This window comes from Mustela lutreola, chromosome 14 (assembly GCF_030435805.1).
Source record: "Mustela lutreola isolate mMusLut2 chromosome 14, mMusLut2.pri, whole genome shotgun sequence".
Lineage (NCBI taxonomy): Eukaryota > Metazoa > Chordata > Mammalia > Carnivora > Mustelidae > Mustela > Mustela lutreola.
In genome coordinates this window covers 64,748,006-64,766,080 of record NC_081303.1, presented here as the reverse complement: position 1 = coordinate 64,766,080, position 18,075 = coordinate 64,748,006, and the positions used below count along the sequence as shown (strand labels likewise).

The window sequence follows — 18,075 nt, the reverse complement described above, 5'->3', positions numbered from 1 at the left end:
TCAAATTAATAAAAGAAAAAAAAAAAACTGACCCTACATTGTAGACACCAGGAATGAAGAGAAAATACGGCAGATGGCAAGGAAGCATAAGCGGAGAAGGAATGAAAGGTGGGTCCTTGGGATCCATTCACATTCACCAAAAACATCGACTTTTGGCTAGTGTACACTCAGCCAAAAGTGGATAGTATTTTGCTGTGGATCTCATCCTAGTTCTCCTGTCCGGCGATGGTATGTGATGCAGATCTAGTCACATTATTTTACACATGTGTAGATTTTTAACTGACTGCAACACTGTCCTCCATTCTTTGTGTATACATACCATCTTAGACTTCCTGTTCCCTTAAGAATGGACAGATGATTGCCTTTTGCTCTCCACTCTTTCAATTACTTATACTAGCCAACTCTTTCCCCGCTGGCTTTGTTGATAATTTCTAATTCTGACATAATTTCAAGCTTACAGAAAAACTAGAAGAGGAGCACAAGGTCCTCCCAGACAGTCTACCCACATTCACCAATTATTTACATTTTGTCCCATTTGCTTTATCTATTATCTCTATACCTGTGGGTTTGGTTTTTTTTAAGCATTTAAGATATGTTTAAACATGTCATCAGGCCCCTTTATCTCTGAGTATTTTAGTGTCTTTTTCCTTAAAAGCGAGAACATAATCTTGGGTATCACGGTTCTATGATCAAAATCAGGATATAAACATTGATATCGTGCCATTATCTAATTCAGAGTGCATATTCAAATCTCATTGTTGTCCTATTAATGACATAGAGCTATTGCACTTTCCTTATCCAGGGTGATATATTTTGCACCTCTTTAATCTCCTTTAAAAAAAAAAAAAAAAGATTTATTTATTTTATTTGAGAGAGAGAGAATGTGCACATGAGTGTGATGTGGAGGGGCAGATCAAGAGGGAGAGAAAGTCCCAAGCAGACACTGCACTATTCGAGGATCTGGGGACGAGGGAAGAGCTCAGTCTGACATCACAGCCCTAAGATCACAGCCCAAACCAAAACCAAATGCCATTCACTTAACTGACTTTTTTTTTTTTTTAAAGTCATCTCTACATCCAGCTTTGGGCTCAAACTCAACAACCACCAGATCCAGAGTCTCGTGCTCCACCAATGCAGCCAGCCAGGCACCCGCTGTTTCATCTCCTTTTATCGGGACTATTTCTTCAGCCTTTTTCTCAACCACCACATTTTCGAAGAATGCAGACTCTTCAAAAGAAGAAGAGGAATTTTGTAGAACGTTCTTTGGTCTGGGCTTGCCTAAGGTTTCTTGATATAAGGTGGTTCCTGCCATATTTCTCCACTGTCTAACAGTAGTATTTTTATCCTTCATAAATAATAAGTAATACATTGGAAGATCCCTTAAGACCATGTAAATATTCTGTTCCTCTCCAAACCTTCACATTAGTTTTAGTAGCCGTTGAGTATTTTCTAATTCCATTCCATTGTTCCTTCCATTGTAAGAAAGATTTCGCTCTTTATCCCCATGTATTTACTTGTTTGTTTGTTTCTATCAGTATGGATTGGTGGATTCTCATCTTATTTAATGAGTTCAATCCTTTAATGTTACTCCTTGTTTGATTACAAAATTGTCACAGATTTGGATACTAACAACCACTTCAAACCAGTGTCGCTATCATTTTGACATATCACCATTATTGGGGCTCAAATGCTTCCTGACTTTCTGTCACAATAAGATGCTCTGGACTCATCTTACATATTTCCTGCCCCAGCCCTGGAATCAGCCTTTCCTTCTGAGGAGTCCTATGTACATCTTTATATATAAATGATATATGTATAATATATACATAATTGTTTATTATATAACTGACAATGGTTTATAATCTAATTACAGAAAATATACTCTGTAAGATTTCAATCTTTTGAAATGTATTCAGACTTATTACATTACATAGCCCAGCATGTAGTCTGTCTTAGTAAATGCTTCGTGTGCACTTGCAAAGAATGTGTAATCTACAGATGTTGGTTATAATGTTCTATAAGTGTCATTTAGATCAAGGTGTGTTAATAATATTATTCAGATCTTCCATCCCCTTGATGTTGTTTTTGTGTAGTTGTTCTATCAATTTCTGAAAGAGACGTAAGAGTATCTTTAATTGTGGTTGTGGGATTCCTTCTCCCTTTAGTTCAATCAATTTTTGCCCAATATATTATGTAGGTCTGTTATTACACACATACATGTTTCTGGTTGTTAGGTTTTCCTGATGAATTCACCATTTTATGATTATGAATGCCTCTCTTATCTCTGATACTATGCTTTGAAGTCTATTGTGCCTGATTTTAACACAGTCATTCAAATTTCTTATGTCTACTGTTTACATTGTATATCAACTACTTATTCTTTTACTTTAAATTTACCTGCATTCTTTTATTTAAAGTACCTTTCTTGGGTGCCTTGGTGGCTCAGTGGGTTAAGCCTCTGCCTTCAGCTCAGGTCACGATCTCAGGGTCCTGAGATCAAGCCCCACATTGGGCTCTCTGCTCAGCAGGGAACCTGCTTCCTACTCTCTCTCTGCCTGCTTCTCTGCCTATTTGTGATGTCTGTCTGTCAAATAGATAAATAAAATCTTTAAAAAAAAATAAAGTACCTTTCTTGTAGACAGAAAATAAGTTCAGTCTTGCTTTTTCATTCATTCCTACAAACCCTATGAAATTGATCCAATTACATTCAATTTAATGATTAATGTCTTGGATCCACTTCTACCATTTGCTCTTTGTTTTTTATTTCTTCCATTTTGTTTTTTATTTCTCTGTTGTTATTTTTTTGTCTTTGTGGTTGATTGAATTTTTTTTTAACATTTCAGTCTTCTACTGGCTCTTAAACTTTGTCCCCTTTATTTGTTTTTTTGTTGTTGTTGTTCAGTGGTTGTTTTTAGAGATCCTTAACTAATCACTTAGAGTAAATATGAAAATTTAAGTTAATATAAAATATAACATGAAATATAGGAACAGCATTAACAATAGGGTTCTATTTACTTACCCCCAGCCTTTGTGCTATTAGTACATACATATTACATCCTATAAATTATACATCCCCAAATACAATATTATAACATTTGCTTTATATAGTCATATGCTTCCACAAAATTAAAAGGAAAAAAGGGTACTTTCAACTTAGCCACTGAGTTCTCTATTTCAACTATTATTATTTTCAAGTTCAGTATTGCCAAATGGAAATACAGCTCATATTTGTGAGTCTTATTCCTGCTTTATGTTTTCAATTTTCTTCATTAGAGCTTTGAAGATGTTCATTAAGTTTATTTTACATTCCTATTCTTCCCAACTCATTAATTCTTCTTCCTCTGGTATATGATTTGTTGTTCAGTTGGGGCCCTTCTTTGGTGATGCTTGTGTTCCTTGGAGTTCTCATTTTTTTTTCTTTCTGCATTTAAGTCCACTGGGCACTCCCAAAGCCTTAGATTTCATAACTTCGAAGTGAGTTGGGAAAGTGAGAATCTCTCCCAAGTACTTGAGGAGGACATTACAATTTCACTATAACCACTACCTATGTAATCACCCTCAAGGAAATGCCTGGAAGACCTACCCTGGCACTACTCTTTTTCAGAGATGATCTTTCTCTGTGGTAATCACCAAACCCAAAGCATCAGCAGGAATGTTTTGATGAGGGAGTACTCAGAGGAGGCCAGCTACCCTCCACTTACCAATCGAGGAAAAATCTAAGATCATATTCTTCTGCCTCTGCGATGCACAAATTTTTTGTTTTTCTATAAGGTCCATGTGGTGGGTGTGATTCATTTAGATAAATATGAAACAGAGAAAAGAGTCCAGCTGGAAAGCACTTTCCAAGCACAACCTCTGTGCCTTAGTCAGGGTTCTCCTGAGAAACAGAACCAATGGGAGATAGACCAATCAATCGACTGATAGATTGTAAGGAATCGACTCATACAATTCTGGAAGCTAGTAAGTCCCAAGACCTATAGTCAACAAGATGGGGATCCAGGAAAGCCCCTGTATCAATCTAGCCCAAGTCTGAAGGCCTGAGAACCAGGAGAGCTAATGGTGTAAGCTTCAGTCAAAAGTGGGCAACTCAAAACCTGAGAACTATATTTCAGTTCAAGTCTAAAGGCCAGAAAAGACTGATGTCCCAGCTCAGCAGTAAGGCAGAAGTAGTCTCCTCCAATTCAGACTTTTCTGTTCTGTTCAGGTCTTTGATTGGGGCCCATTCAATTGGGGAGGGCAATCTGCTTCGATCAGTCTATAGATTCAGATATTAATCTCATCCAGACACCCTCAAAGATATATTCAGAACAATGTTTGACCAAATGTCTGGGCACCCCATCGCCTGGTCAAGTTGACCTCTAAAGGTAATCGTCATGCCCTGTCTATAACACTTGGCCCCCTCCTGTTATGCATTCCCATCTCCCATCCTCACCACAATCCCTAAAGTTTTTTTCTTAGGTTCCAGGATCCACCAACTCCCTGTTTAAGAGAGTCTCCAAGACTGGGCTCTGGGAGGAAACCAGCACCCTGTGCTAGATTGCCATCTTCTATGGAACAGAAAGCTCTCAAAGTGTTTAATTTCCACCTTATTTAAATACCCTTGATTGTGGATCTGTTCTAAGGCATTTCTTTAAAAGCTGTGAAAGCCTCAAGAGCAACTTTCTTGAAACCTCTCTGATGTTTAATTAACAAACTTGCTTTTAACCAAGGTTTGTTTGGCTGGGTTTCTGTGCTTTGTTTTTAGCGAGTTCTGATAGTTGAAATTTAATATGTTAGCCATACAGGAAATAGGACAGGTCAAGGGCCAAAAGAAGTTAGCTATAGGAAGTGGAATTTCTGAATAAGGCAGTGGATGAGAGTTGTTGATTGATCTATACAGTACCTCTAGCAAGATTCAATCCCAGAGGAAAATGATTTTATAGACTCAAACTTATTGATGGTACCAGATTTCCCTTTCCCCCAAGGAAGCATTTCCCGGCTCTCCATCCAAACCTCCTATTGCTCCCCCATGCTCCTTTTCCTAAGGAAAGGGAACTAGGCTCCAAAGCCCCAATTAGAGAATGCTTTGCTTTTGGGTGAATGGAGAGGTGCAGAGCTTTGGCCTAAAAAGCCTGAAATCCAAATAAATATGCTAAGTATCAGAGTTTTTTTTTTTAAACCTTGGCCTGGATGTTGTGTGGCCTGTGTTTTATGCTGCATTTCAATATGCTTTTTTTAATTATTATGCTATGTTAGTTATCATACAGTACATCATTAGTTTTTGATGTAGTGTTCCATGATTCATTGCTTGCGTATATCACCCAGTGTTCCATGCAAAACTTGCCCTCCTTAAAGCCCCTAGGCTAACCCATCTGCCCACCTCCCTCCCCTCTAAAACCCTCAGTTTGTTTCTCAGAGTCCACAGTCTCTCATAGTTCATCTTCCCCTCAGATTGCCCTGCCTTCATTTTTCCCTTCTTTCTCCTAAGGTCCTCCGTGCTATTCCTTATGTTCCACATATAAGTAAAACCATATGATAGTTGATTTTCTCTGCTTAACTTACTTCACTTAACATAGTCTCCTGTCCCAACCATGCTGATGCAAAAGTTGGGTATTCATCCTTTCTGATGCCTGAGTAATATTCCATTGTATGTATGGACCATATGTTCTTTATCCATTCATCTGTTGAAGGGCATCTCGGCTCCTTCCACAGTTTGGCTATTGTGGAGATTGCTGTTACGATCATTGGGGTGCATATGGCCCTTCTTTTCACTACATTTGTATCTTTAGGGTAAATACCCAGTAGAACAATTGCTGGGTCATAGGGTAGCTCTGTCTTTAATTTTTTGAGGAACCTCCACACTGTTTTTCAAAGTGGCTGCAGCAGCTTGCATTCCCACCAACAGTGTAAGAGGGTTCCCCTTTCTCCACATCCTCTCCAACACTTGTTGTTTCCTATCTTGTTAATTTTGGCCATTCTAACTGGTGTAAGGTGGTATCTCAATGTGGTTTTGATTTGAATTTCCCTGGTGGCTAACAATGATGAACATTTTTTCATGTGTCTGTTAGCCATGTGTATGTTTTCTTTTGAGAAGTGTCTGTTCATGTCTTCTGCCCATTTTTTGACTTGATTATTTGTTTTTTGAGTATTGAGTTTGAGAAGTTTGTTATAGATCTTGGACACCAGCCCTTTGTCTGTAGTGTCATTTGTGAATATCTTCTCCCATTCTGTGGGTTGCCTCTTTGTTTCGTTGACTGTTTCCTTTGCTGTGCAGAAGCTTTTTAGCATGATGAAGTCCCAAAAGTTCATTTTCACTATGTTTGTAACCATTCTCTTAGTTCTTGAGGAAGAGGGGAGGAGGTGAGATTTCAACTGCTCCATCCCTCATTCTGTCTTATGAAGAGCAGGGCTCTGGCCACTCTCATAGACATGCTTAGGTTTCCTCTTCTTTCTTTCTTTTTTTTTTTTTTTTAGAGGGGAAGAGAGAGAGAAAAAGAGAAAAGGGAGAAAAGGGGCAGAGGGAGAGGGAGAATCTCAAGCAGTCTCTACCCCTAACACAGAGCCTAATGTGGAGATCTGCCCCCTACCCTGAAATCATGAGCTGAGCCAAAATCAAGTGTCCGGTGCTCTCACCGACTGAGCCACCCAGGCAAACCAGCTCATGTTTCTTTATGTTTTCCTTCCATGAAGTCACCAGGATTCAGGCCAGAAAGAACTCAGGTTGGAAATCCTCTACTCATTTAACCCTGGGGCGGTGGAGGTGGAAGGGTGGGTGTAGTGGGACGGAGAGGAACCGAGGCCAGATCGAGCCAGCAGTCCGCTCAAGGTCTCTCAGCTGCAGCAATGGACTAGAAGCCAGGTGATCTGACTCCTAACCAATGGTTTTTCCACTAATACTGATTGTTAAAATCCACCCTTCAAAGCTCTCATCTGTTAAATGGTTAGGTTTCTCATCCTGAATGGCTTGGCTCTCAGAGCTAAAAAAGTTTTATTCCTATTTGTTTCTATGATTTTGCTTCTTCATATTGGAGGGGGACAGCTCAGGGAGTGGGTAAAGGGTAGAAATAAATAAAGTAACCTGATTTGAAACAATTTGATTAGTTTTTTTTTTTTTTTTTTTTTTTGACAGAAGTATTTTCTAAAGCTGAGATTGAGAGAGACAGGGTGCAAGAAGACCCTCCCTTGCTTTCATAGCCCTGAATGACATACAATCAGTGGGCTATTTGGGGCCCAGCTCAAACTCAAAGTCACACTGTCATTCTTAATTTTCAGTGCATTGTGTCTCAGTTAATCTATGCTCCCTAGCTTTCTATGTAGGTGGGAAATATTTATTTAAATATTTAAATATTATATTTAAAATAAAAATATTTATTTTATTTACTTCTCATCATAAGTGGCAAATATTTATTACATGAATGAATGCACAGATAAATATTATAGGGTTTGTAAATATCAGGTGGAATGTATAAAGGACCCAATACTGTGTCTACACACACAAGTAGCAAACCAGCAGCCACAGGTTAAATCTGATCCCACAGATTTTTGTCTTTGGCCCATGTCATGATTGGCAGAAATTGAGCAACATTTGACTTAAAAATACTGGTTCTCTTAAAAGATCAGTAGAATATCTAGCAATGCTGCACACTTATTCCAGAATGAGGCCAACTGGTCAGAGCTGAGTGGAACTTAGATCCCCTTCAACGGAGCATGAGACCAGAGATGTTCATGTCCCTACCAATCATAATGTGTGGGCTTGCACACCTCACCTGGCCATCTTCTCTCATTTGTGTTACAGACCAGAATCCTGGAGGCATTTAATTCTTGGTCTGGACAGTCCCGGGGTGGAGATCCATGCAGGGAACAGTAGGTTTAGCTGGGAAAGCTAAGGAAAGATTTGTGGAGTTTGAAAGGACTGTAGAAGTGCAGACAGATGGATGTGGAGACAAGGAAAGCTGGAGAGCGGGCGGCTGGCCTGGACAAGAGGAACTCCTGCTTACTTTGGCTCCAGCAAAGTGATCCTTGAAGACGAGGAAGGCCTTGGCTCCGGCTTCCCTCCTGCGGAAGGAGATCCTCAGGTGATTCTGACTTTTCAATATGGAGCCTACAGCGGCTGGGTGAAATGTCTCTCCATTATGATTCTCCCAAGAGAAACAAGGAATGTTAGGGTTCCGAGTCCTAGGATCCATCCCCGTGTTGTACATTTGAAGAAGCTGAGGTTGAGACAGGGGAAGTGGGTTAACCAAAGTAACACAGCAAGGTCAAGAGCCAAGACTGAAACCAGCTTCTCTAGTTTGTTTATCACCACACCAGAGACATAAAGAGGAAAGGAGAGGGAAGAGGCGGGTATGGAGGGACGTGAAAATATGAGGCAAGTGTTGTGCTTCTAGGATAATTGACTTTGAAGTCAGAAGAGGGTTTTTTTTTTTTTTTCTTTTAAGAAAGAAATGTGTTTTTAGAATCTTACTTCAATGGCTGGTGGGAAAAAAAAGTCCTTCAAGTCCCCAAGGAATGTTAAGAAAAAAAAAAAAAAAACTCCATTAAATTCTAGTCTTCAAATCTGTCTGAGTCATAATAACTATCATAAACTCTGGGAGTGTGTGTTTTCTTCGGCTTTCTCTTTTGGTCAGTTATGTAAGGGGCAGAGAGGGGGCAGCGAAAAGAAATAGCAAGCTTTATGTGTATAATGTGAAAATGTACAAATCGGGCTGGTTTTGTAATTAAGCATAGTGTCTCTGTGTCTAATTAAGAAATGACATTTGCAGAGCTCTAGAAGCGTTGAGATGAGAGGCTACAGGTCGGGGAGGGGATAGGCAGACTATATATGGCGTTTTGTCCCTTCTCATGGAAGAAAATGTACATACACATATGTTCCCTTAGCTGGGAAGGCTTGACCCACTTCTGACCCTCATCACCATCACACCCTTCACTGGGTTGAGGCCACTATTCTTCAGGGCTCAACTGAAACATTCCCTCAGCACCCCGCACTTCCCCTTCAGAGAACTCATCACACTTGCAATTAATTATTTGTGTCCTTAGTTGCATAACGCCAGGCACAGTAAGCTTGGTTAAGAGCATGTGTCTGTTTTGCTCATGAAGAGTGGTGCCTAGCCCATCGTAGGGGCTCCATAAGCGTTTAGTGAATGGCTTTAAGATCTCTTTCCTGCCTCTAGGACCTCACAATCCTTATGGAAAACATTCAAACGCCAGCTAAGCGGTGCATGGGCTTTCAGCATGGTGGCTCCTGGCCTCCGCTCCCTCTCAACTCGACCCTGGCCCATCTCATCTCCAAACTGAGGCATGTGCTTGAGGAGGCAGGTCTAGCAGAGGGGGCGTCCATTGGCCTGGGCTTAAACAAGCAATGTAGAAAACTTCTCAAGGCTTCAGCTGCAGTAGAAGTGAGTCGGGAGCAGGCATCCTCTCCCTGCTGAGGGGAGCAGGATAGTAATGGTCCAGAGGTGGACTGAGGAAACAGTGGTTTCAGATGTGAGCCCGAAAGTGCCATCCCAAGGCCAGTTCCTCAGAATTACATGACTTGCTTTTCCATTGAACTGTTTCTGTCTTGGGTCACTAGACAGCATGAGCTCTTGGCGAGGGGTAGGGCTTAATAGATTTCACTGGAATCACAATTCGCTCTTAAAGATTCTTTAAGAGCACTCTTAAAGATTCACTCTTAAAGTAAAAGTTAGCCATTTGCAAACTGGAGTTCTTTGAGTTCTTGGCAACAAGGCACTCTCCATACATCCCACAGCGAGCTGCTTGACAGCCCATGCCAGAAAGCTAACGTTTAGGCACTCTATACTTTGCAAAGTGGTTTTATATACGTGTTATCAGACCCTTACATATGTGTGAGGTGTTATCATCATCATATGATGTATGCTGTGTTATCATCATCATACCTATACTACGGATGTCCTACAGAGGTTGGCAAAGCCCTGGTCATCCAGTCAATGGATGTCCACCAGACAGGCGTGGACAGGTTGCTCTCCCGGCCCCTTGCCTGTTCCCTCTTGCCCATTACATGAGGTCCAAAGTTTTTCCAGGGGAACCAGTTGCTATTGATGTTGGAACCTGGAGCTTGGCCTTCCAGCAGGCAGCAGACCTGGACCTCAGCGCTTAGCCTGAGGCCAATCTGACCATTTCCGGTTGTGCTCCAACAAAAGAGAAACCTCTCCACAGGCCAACAACATTGTTATTAAGCTCTATTGAACTGACTACCTCATAGTGATCCCAGCATTAGGTCTCTCTGGTGTGGGGGAGTGCCGAGGGGGTCCAGCTGGCTGTGTAGCCGAGCATCCTTTGCACTTTAGAGGTTGGGGCTGGGGTCTGATTTTGTGTGTGTTGGGGAGGGGTGTGGCTCTGGGAAGCCCGTCCAGCCAGTGGTGTTGAAACTCACTGCAGCGCGGTGGACACGGGGCAAGGAGAGAGGGTCCAGAGCTGGTTTTCAAAATCAGTCACCAGGCTGTTGTCCCCAGAAAAGGAGATCCAGGGGACACCACAGTTCCCAGCACAAAGTAAAAGAGTCATAAAGGAGGAAGCAAACGAAGTTGCTTATCTCATTTATTTATTTTCCCTTCCCTGTTTCCACAGATGTTCCTCCGACCCATGTCCCCCGTGCTTCTCCCCAGCCGCTATCTGCTAACAAGCTCCCCCATTAGCATTCCCGGCCCCTCTGCTCCCTGTCATCCCTTCGGGCTTCGCCGAGCGTGGAATTTACCAGCACACAGGATTTCCGTAGGTGATAACCGCCGCCAGGGCCCGCTCACCCCGGAGTGGTCCCTCCTGCCCTTGCCGGCGACTGTTCACAGCAGGCGAAGAATTCTTTTTTTTTTTTTTTTCTTAAATTTTTTATTTAAATTCAATTTAATTGACCTATTACTAGTATTACTAGTTTCAGGGGTAGAATTTCGTGATTCACCAATTGCATACAATACCCAGTGCTCATCGCCTCACGTGCCTTCCTTAGTGCCCATCCCCCAGTCACCCCATCCCCCACCCCCCTCTCTTCCAGCAACCCTCAGTTTCTCCCCTAGAGTTCAGAGTCTTTTATGGTTTGCTTTCCTCTCGACTTTCATCTTGTTTTATTTTTCCTTCTCTTCCCTTGCTCATCTGTTATGTTTCTTAAATTCCACTGACTTATTTCACTTAGCATAACACCCTCTAGTTCCATCCATGTCATAGCAGAAGGCAAGATGTCATCCTTTTGGATGGCTGAGTAAGGAGAGGAGAAACTCCAGTCTCCCGCGGGGATGTGACTGTCCGTAGCTAACTCACCTACACAAACTAGCCCACCTCTTGGTAAGCAACACCTCTGACCTTGGTGTGGATGCCCCAGAGGAAGAAACAAGAGATAAGGTAGAAGACAAATCTTCCAAGGTGGGTCACTCACAGAACACCAGTCTGGAGAAGGACCTCCAGGGGCCACCCCATCGGGGCCTCCGTGACCAGCAGGGCCAGTCCGGGTCCCAAATGGAAGGGAATACAGTGTCTGCTGGTGTCCACGCTCACAGAATACACACCAGGCCTTCTGTATTCACTCCTTCCAGAGCTGTTAGCTTTCCACTCAAAAAAAGTGTGCACCTCTCAGGATGGTTTCAGTTTTGTTTTGGGGTTTTTTTTATTTTAACTTTTTACTGATGTATGAAGGGCATTCGGAAAAGTACCCAAGTCACAAGCTCAATAGCGTTTCACCAAACGGATACACCGAGATCACAAGCCACCAGATCAATACCAGATTATTCCCCACAGCCCTCTCTGAGGCCCCAACCCGCCCACCCCCTGCCTCCTCCCGACCCCGAGCCCCCCAGCCGCTGTCCTGACTTCCAGCATCACACATCAGTTTGCCTCATGGGCTGTACTTTGAAGAAGCTGGATTCCAGAGATGTGCAGCAAAGATTTTCTTTTTTCTTAATCAACACTATCTGGGAAGGGGAGGTACTTGTCGAACCTGATCTGGGTGTCGTATTTTATTTCCGACCCTCAAGATTCCTAACTCCTTAACGCCTCATAAACTGGGAGGAATTTTAGGGAAAGAGTCATCTTCATGAGCAACCTAGCAGCGGGCAGAAGGCCAAGCGGGGAAGACCGTGGAATGAGGTAAGAGAAAGGCGTTATGAAGAGACAGGAGCCCCCTGGAGGAGAAGTATTCCGACCTCTCCTGACAGATTTCAGACCTCCTTTGCCTCTTGTAATTTTTTTCTCTGTTTCTAAAGACACTGTTTTCAGCAAAGCCACACACCCCCACCTCCTCACTTTAAACGAGCATTGAAAACACAAGTATAACGTGAGCCACATAGGCCATTTTTTAAAAGATTTATCTGTTTATCATTAAAGAAAGAGAGAGTGAGAGAGCATGAGCTGGAGGAGGGGCAGAAGGAGAGAGAGAATCCCAAGCAGACCTCCAAGCTGAGCCCAGAGCCTGATGTGGGGCCCCATCCCGTGACCCTAACCTAAGATCGTGACCTGAGCCAAAATCAAGAATGGGACCCTCAGCTGAGCCACCCAGGTGCCCCTGCAATTTTTCATAGTGGTAAGACACACATAACATAAAATTTATCATCAGTGACATTTAGTACATTCGTAATACTCTGCCACCAACCGCCCTGTCTATCCAGAACAGTTCACTAGCCCAAAGGGATACCTTGTATCCATTCAGCAGTCACTCTTCTCCCTCAAAACAATGTTCACATGCCACCAAGTAAGTGACACTGCCTTAACTCTACGTGTGTTGTACAGGCCTAAAGGTCTCCTCTGTCCTTGTCAAGGAGAAGGCTAAGCTTCTCTCCTTTGTACAGCACCCACGTATGTAATTTTTTAAATTTTCTCATAGCGGGGCACCAGACCGGCTCAGTTAGCAGAACATTCAACTCCTGATCTTGGGGTTATGAGTTCAAGTCCCACTTTGGGTGTAGAGATGACTTTAAGAAAATATTAATTAATTAATTAATCAATTAATCTAGTAGCCACATTAAAAAAAATAATTTTAGTAATTTACTTAACCCTGTTTATCCACACTGTTATCATTCCAACACGAAATCATTGTAAGAATGGTTGCAGGGGCACCTGGGTGGCTCAGCTGGTTAAGCGTCTGCCTTTGACTCAGGTCATGATGGACTGAACTCCATGTGGGCTCCCTGCTCAGCGGGGAGTCTGCTGCTCCCTCTCCCTCTGCCTCGCCCGTGCTCTCTCTCTCTAAGTAAATAAATAAAATCTTAAAAAAAGAAAAAGAACGATTGCAGAGACACATTACACTCTTTCATTCTGACTGAGTCTTTGCGATCTCTCATGTATTTCACACGCACAGCGTTAACGCCATTTGGACCGGCCATGTGTCAATGACCCCGAACGGCTACCATCTTGGATAGTGCAGTTCTAAGTAATTTGTAGAATGCTGTTAATATCCTAAATCATCTTCGTAAAAGGCAATTATTAAATACACAATATTCTGAGGCTATAGTTGTATTTTTAATATAAACGTATCAACTCAATGATAAAAAATAATATATTTGGAGACAAAATTGTCCATAAGTGCCAACCCAAGTAAACCTGAAATCACTTCTTAACACTCCCTCCGCTGACTTCTTTGACTTCTTTGTGGCTCTTTGCTCGTGACTGTGTACACCCTGCAGAGGCCAGGCCACTCCTTTGAGGGACGGAAATGAAGGCCAACCTGACCACTGTCCGGAGGCAGACGTGAAGCTTTCCACAGGGTCATGATGATCTGTCCTTACCGAGGCCTGGGGTTGACCCCCAAGGACAGTGGCAGGTTTGTCACGTGACTGACAACCCTGCCATTCCTCTCACCAAGCCAGAGGGCACAGAGGCCCAACCTAGAAACTTGGACTTGAATTTCAAAATTCCTCCCCACCTCCAGATTTGTATGGCTTTCACTCTCCCACACATTCGAACCTACGTTTGAAAACATGACCTGAGCAACAAGAGGCTGGTGAACTAGTGTGTGTCTAAGAGCCCTTCCAACCCGAACATTCCAGGGTACTCGGGTGCCATTCATCTTCCCCACTCACAGTCACACAGACACAGACACAGACACACACACACACACACACACACACACACGGCCTGGGTCACCAGCTCCACCCCAGAGAACAGCCTGTAAAGAAGTAAGAACACTTATACTCAACCTTGCTAACTCACCGAGAAAACAGATAGACCTAAACAGAAGCACCCTCCGTTAGCATCCATGCGCAGAAAGAAGAAAACCTAGCGGAAACCGGCCTCAGGATCCAAGAATGTAAAAACATTTTTTTTTAGGTTCCCAGAAGCGTCATGCCACCATGCCCCAAGTTGGGAAAAAAATGTGCTATTTTATATGTTTATAACAACATCTGATTTAATATTATACAGTTTTGCTTTGTCACAAACCAGAACAAATACTTTCAGATTTATTGCATCCTTCTGTTCAGAGACTTAAGTAATCATAGTTAATAATGCAGCCATTCCACAGCCTGAAGAAGAGCTTTATAATGGGGGGGGGACCCAAGATTCCTGAGAGGCAGGTTATTTTCGAGAAGGATTTAAGGTTTTAGAGTTCTCAATGAAGCTTGAAATTCATCTTTTCCAGCTCACGTGGAGTTTCCTCTGAAGCTTGGCTGGGAGGTATAAAGAGAGAAAAACCAGTAGGCTCACAGCTTCTCCCTGAGCCCTCAGAGCATGTAGCAATTACTCATCAGCGGTCCTAATCCTTACCTTGGCTTTAAATATTTTTTTAGGGGCGCCTGGGTGGCTCAGTGGGTTAAAGCCTCTGCCTTCAGCTCGGGTCATGATCTCAGGGTCCTGGGATCGAGCCCCGCATCGGGCTCTCTGCTCGGCGGGGAGTCTGCTCCCCCAGCCCCGCCTCTCTCTGCCTGCCTCTCTGCTTACTTGTGATCTCTGTGTGTGTCAAATAAATAAATAAAATTTTTTTAAAAAAACTTAAAACAATAAATAAATATTTTTTTAAACCATCCATCAGCTCCCATACTCTTTATGCTGTTAACGCTGTATTTGGAGCCTCCTCCTTATTTGTTGATTCAAGGAACGGCACTAGTTGTTTTAAAAAAGAAGAAAATATTTTTACAAAACACTTCCTCATTCATTCCCCCACACATACATGCACATACAGGCAAAGCTAAGCCCCAGGCGTTCTCCCTCCTGGAGAATTGTTCAGGATTAGTTAATGATGTAGCTGGCAACTCGGCTGCTTGATGTTCATGGGGTAGGTTTGGTGTCTTTACTGACCCCTGCATCCAGAAGGGGGTGCTGTGGTCCCCTGAGGGCACCAGGGGCCTCTGTGTGTGTTAGCATGAGTATAAGCCCATCATCCAAAATGTGTGTGTCCTGCGTCCATGGCTAACCATGATGTATTTCTAAGTTCCCTTTCTCAAAGAAAGCCAGGATTTGTCACTCTACCCACCATGAGGGAGCACGCCCACATTAAAATGGGGTTAGGATTGTGAGAACTTGGTTTATGGAAAATCAGGGAAGACTTTAGAACAGCTGGGTTTTTATAAAAATGAGACCCTCTAAGCCCACCTCAGTCCCCCATCAGCATAGCTGGGTGTCAGATGCAGGAACAGCCCTCTACTCAAGGTTCCCACGGGAGTCACATCCACACTGGAACTTATGGACCCCGATCTGAAAGGTCCCTTCGTGACGTCATCAGCAGATGTTTCAAAACAAGACTGTGGGATCAGATCAGTTTCCAGCTGAAGATACTACCACTCTTTGAGATAACTCTTGCTAACTCGTTCTTTAGGAGCCCACGACCCAAAGCCAGAAGCCTGGAGTTCTCATTCTAGCCCATCACCTACAACATAAGCAGGTTAGTTCACCTCTTCAAACCTCACCAATGAGACTTGGGCAATTAGGGACAAGTGTGATTGTAACACTGCAGCAGCTTCCAAAAAGCTTGCATATCCATCTGAGCTCACTGGAGTGCCAGCGATCAAACAGCATGTGTGGGCAACAGTGATCTGAAGACTTCGTGACGTGCTACAAACGTGAAGGCATAATGAGAATGTGGATGTGGTTTTAGAGCAAAGAAAAATCCTGTTTTACATCAAAATATCTATTGTATTATTGATAAAAATTAGCTTGGAGGATGTGGTTTAGAAATATAGAAGCAATGGAATTTCTCATGCAGAATCCCGGAGCTGAACCCCAAGCAGCACGACACAAAACTGTAGGCTTCCTCTAATAAGGGCAGGGTTTTTCTGCCCGGCTCACCACTCAGCTCAAAGAGACCTGGGATCTGCAGTTAGAGGATGAGCAGAGCCCAAGAAGAAAGATGGAGGAGGAGACACAGAGCTCAGTGGCTGCCCCCAAATTACCAGTCAAGTCTCCCCTGAGAAGAAGAGTGTGGGGAGGCAGAGAGGGTCCAAGACGAATTAACATCCCTTCATGTGGGTACTTTAGGGATATGTGCCATCTCAATCCCGAGGGGGTTTATTACAGGGAAGTTATTTACCATCTCTGCCCCAAAATTCCTCAATACTTTTTTTTTTTTTTTTTGGTTCTTTGTTCCCACTGTGTTTACCCATGATACCTGTGGTCAACCAGAAGTGGGACAGTATCTTCGACACCCCTAATACCAGCTACAGCTTCATTAGGGACCTTCTGGGACAGGCAGAGGGGATTTTTGCCCCCAAAGTTCCTGAGATGGGTCAGTACAGGACATTATGTTCTTCATGGCCTTTCTTTAGTCAAGACAGAAAATGTAGATTCTCTTCTATTTCCTCAAATAGACTGAGATCTGTTTCCAAGCCTCACTGACCAACATAACCTATTAGAAATTAGGCAATGATCCAATGATATCATAGAGGCACCCCAACAATAAAAGGCCAACCGTAAGCTGTTCTACATTTGAACTTAACTCCTCTCAAAATATTGAACTACCAGGATCTCCAAAGCTCAAATCCCCTTACAAGTGAAGGTCCAGGGCGCCTGGGGTGGCTGAGTCCGATGAGCGTCCAACTCTTGATTTGCTCAGGTCATGATCTCAGGGTCATGAGATCGAGACCTACTTTAGGCTCTGTTCTCAGTGGAGTGAACCTGCTTGAGATTCTTTCTCTCCATCTCCCTCTGTCCCTCTCCCCACATGTGCTCTCTCTCTCTAAAATAAATAAATTAATTTATTAATTTTGTTGTTGTTTAAAACAACAACAACAAGTTAAGGTCCAAAGAAGTTAAAACAAAAAATTAAAGTTTAAAGTTAAGTTATCTCACCCACGATCAAGGTTAAATTTAAAGTTATCACATTTCAATTTCTAAGTCTCTTTAGTCTCGGCAAGAGGAGCTCTTGGTATTCTGGGTGGGGGTGGGGTTCTCTTAGGGGCTAGAGTCAGGTTGTTTCCAGAAAAGGGGCCTTGGAGTTTGAATTAAGCTAATGCCAAGTCTCTGATATGGCCCACTTTTTTTTTCTTTTTTATTACTATTTTTTAATTGTGGTAAAATACACATCACTTAAAATGTACTCTCTTAGCCACTTTGAAGTGTACAGTTCAGTGGTATTTTTTTTAAGATTTTATTTATTTATTTGTCAGAGAGAGACAAGCAGGGGGAGCAGTAGGCAGAGGGCAAGGGAGAGGCAGGCTCCCCACTGACAAGGATCCCAGTACAGGGCTCCATCCCAGGACCCTGAGATCATGACCTGAGCTAAAGGCAGACATTTAACCGACTGAGCCGCAGGCGTCCCCACAGTTCAGTGGCGTTAAATACGTTCACACTCCTGTGCAGCCATCACCACCGTCCATATCCAGAATTCTTTCCATCCTACAACACTGAAACTCTGTTCCCAGTAAACAGTAATTCCCATTCGCCCTCCCCTGGTTCCCAGCATCCACCACTCTACTGTCTGCTTCTGAGTTTGACTACGCACCATGTCTCTTATGTCTGGAATCATACTGTATTGGTCCCTTTGCGACCCACACATTTCAATCAGCATCATGTCCTCAAGCTTCACCCCTGTTATAGCATGTGCCAGAATTCCCTTCCTTGTTAAGGCTGAACAACATTCCATTCTATACAGATACAACATTTTCTTTATTCTGTTTATCTCTCATCAAACCCTTGGGTTGCTCCCACCTGTTGGCTAGAGTGAAC

The 18,075-nt window shown here is 42.9% G+C and overlaps 1 protein-coding gene and 1 non-coding gene across 3 annotated transcripts in view; both read right to left on the bottom strand.

The window, feature by feature from the left end:
• Positions 1–18,075, bottom strand: part of LOC131814333 (mitochondrial amidoxime-reducing component 1) — a 57,307-nt gene that overhangs the window by 7,396 nt on the left and 31,836 nt on the right. The window lies entirely within an intron of this gene.
• On the bottom strand, positions 12,650–12,773 carry LOC131815420 (U6atac minor spliceosomal RNA). The gene has a single exon (XR_009347733.1). It is a non-coding gene; the product is annotated as a U6atac minor spliceosomal RNA (small nuclear RNA).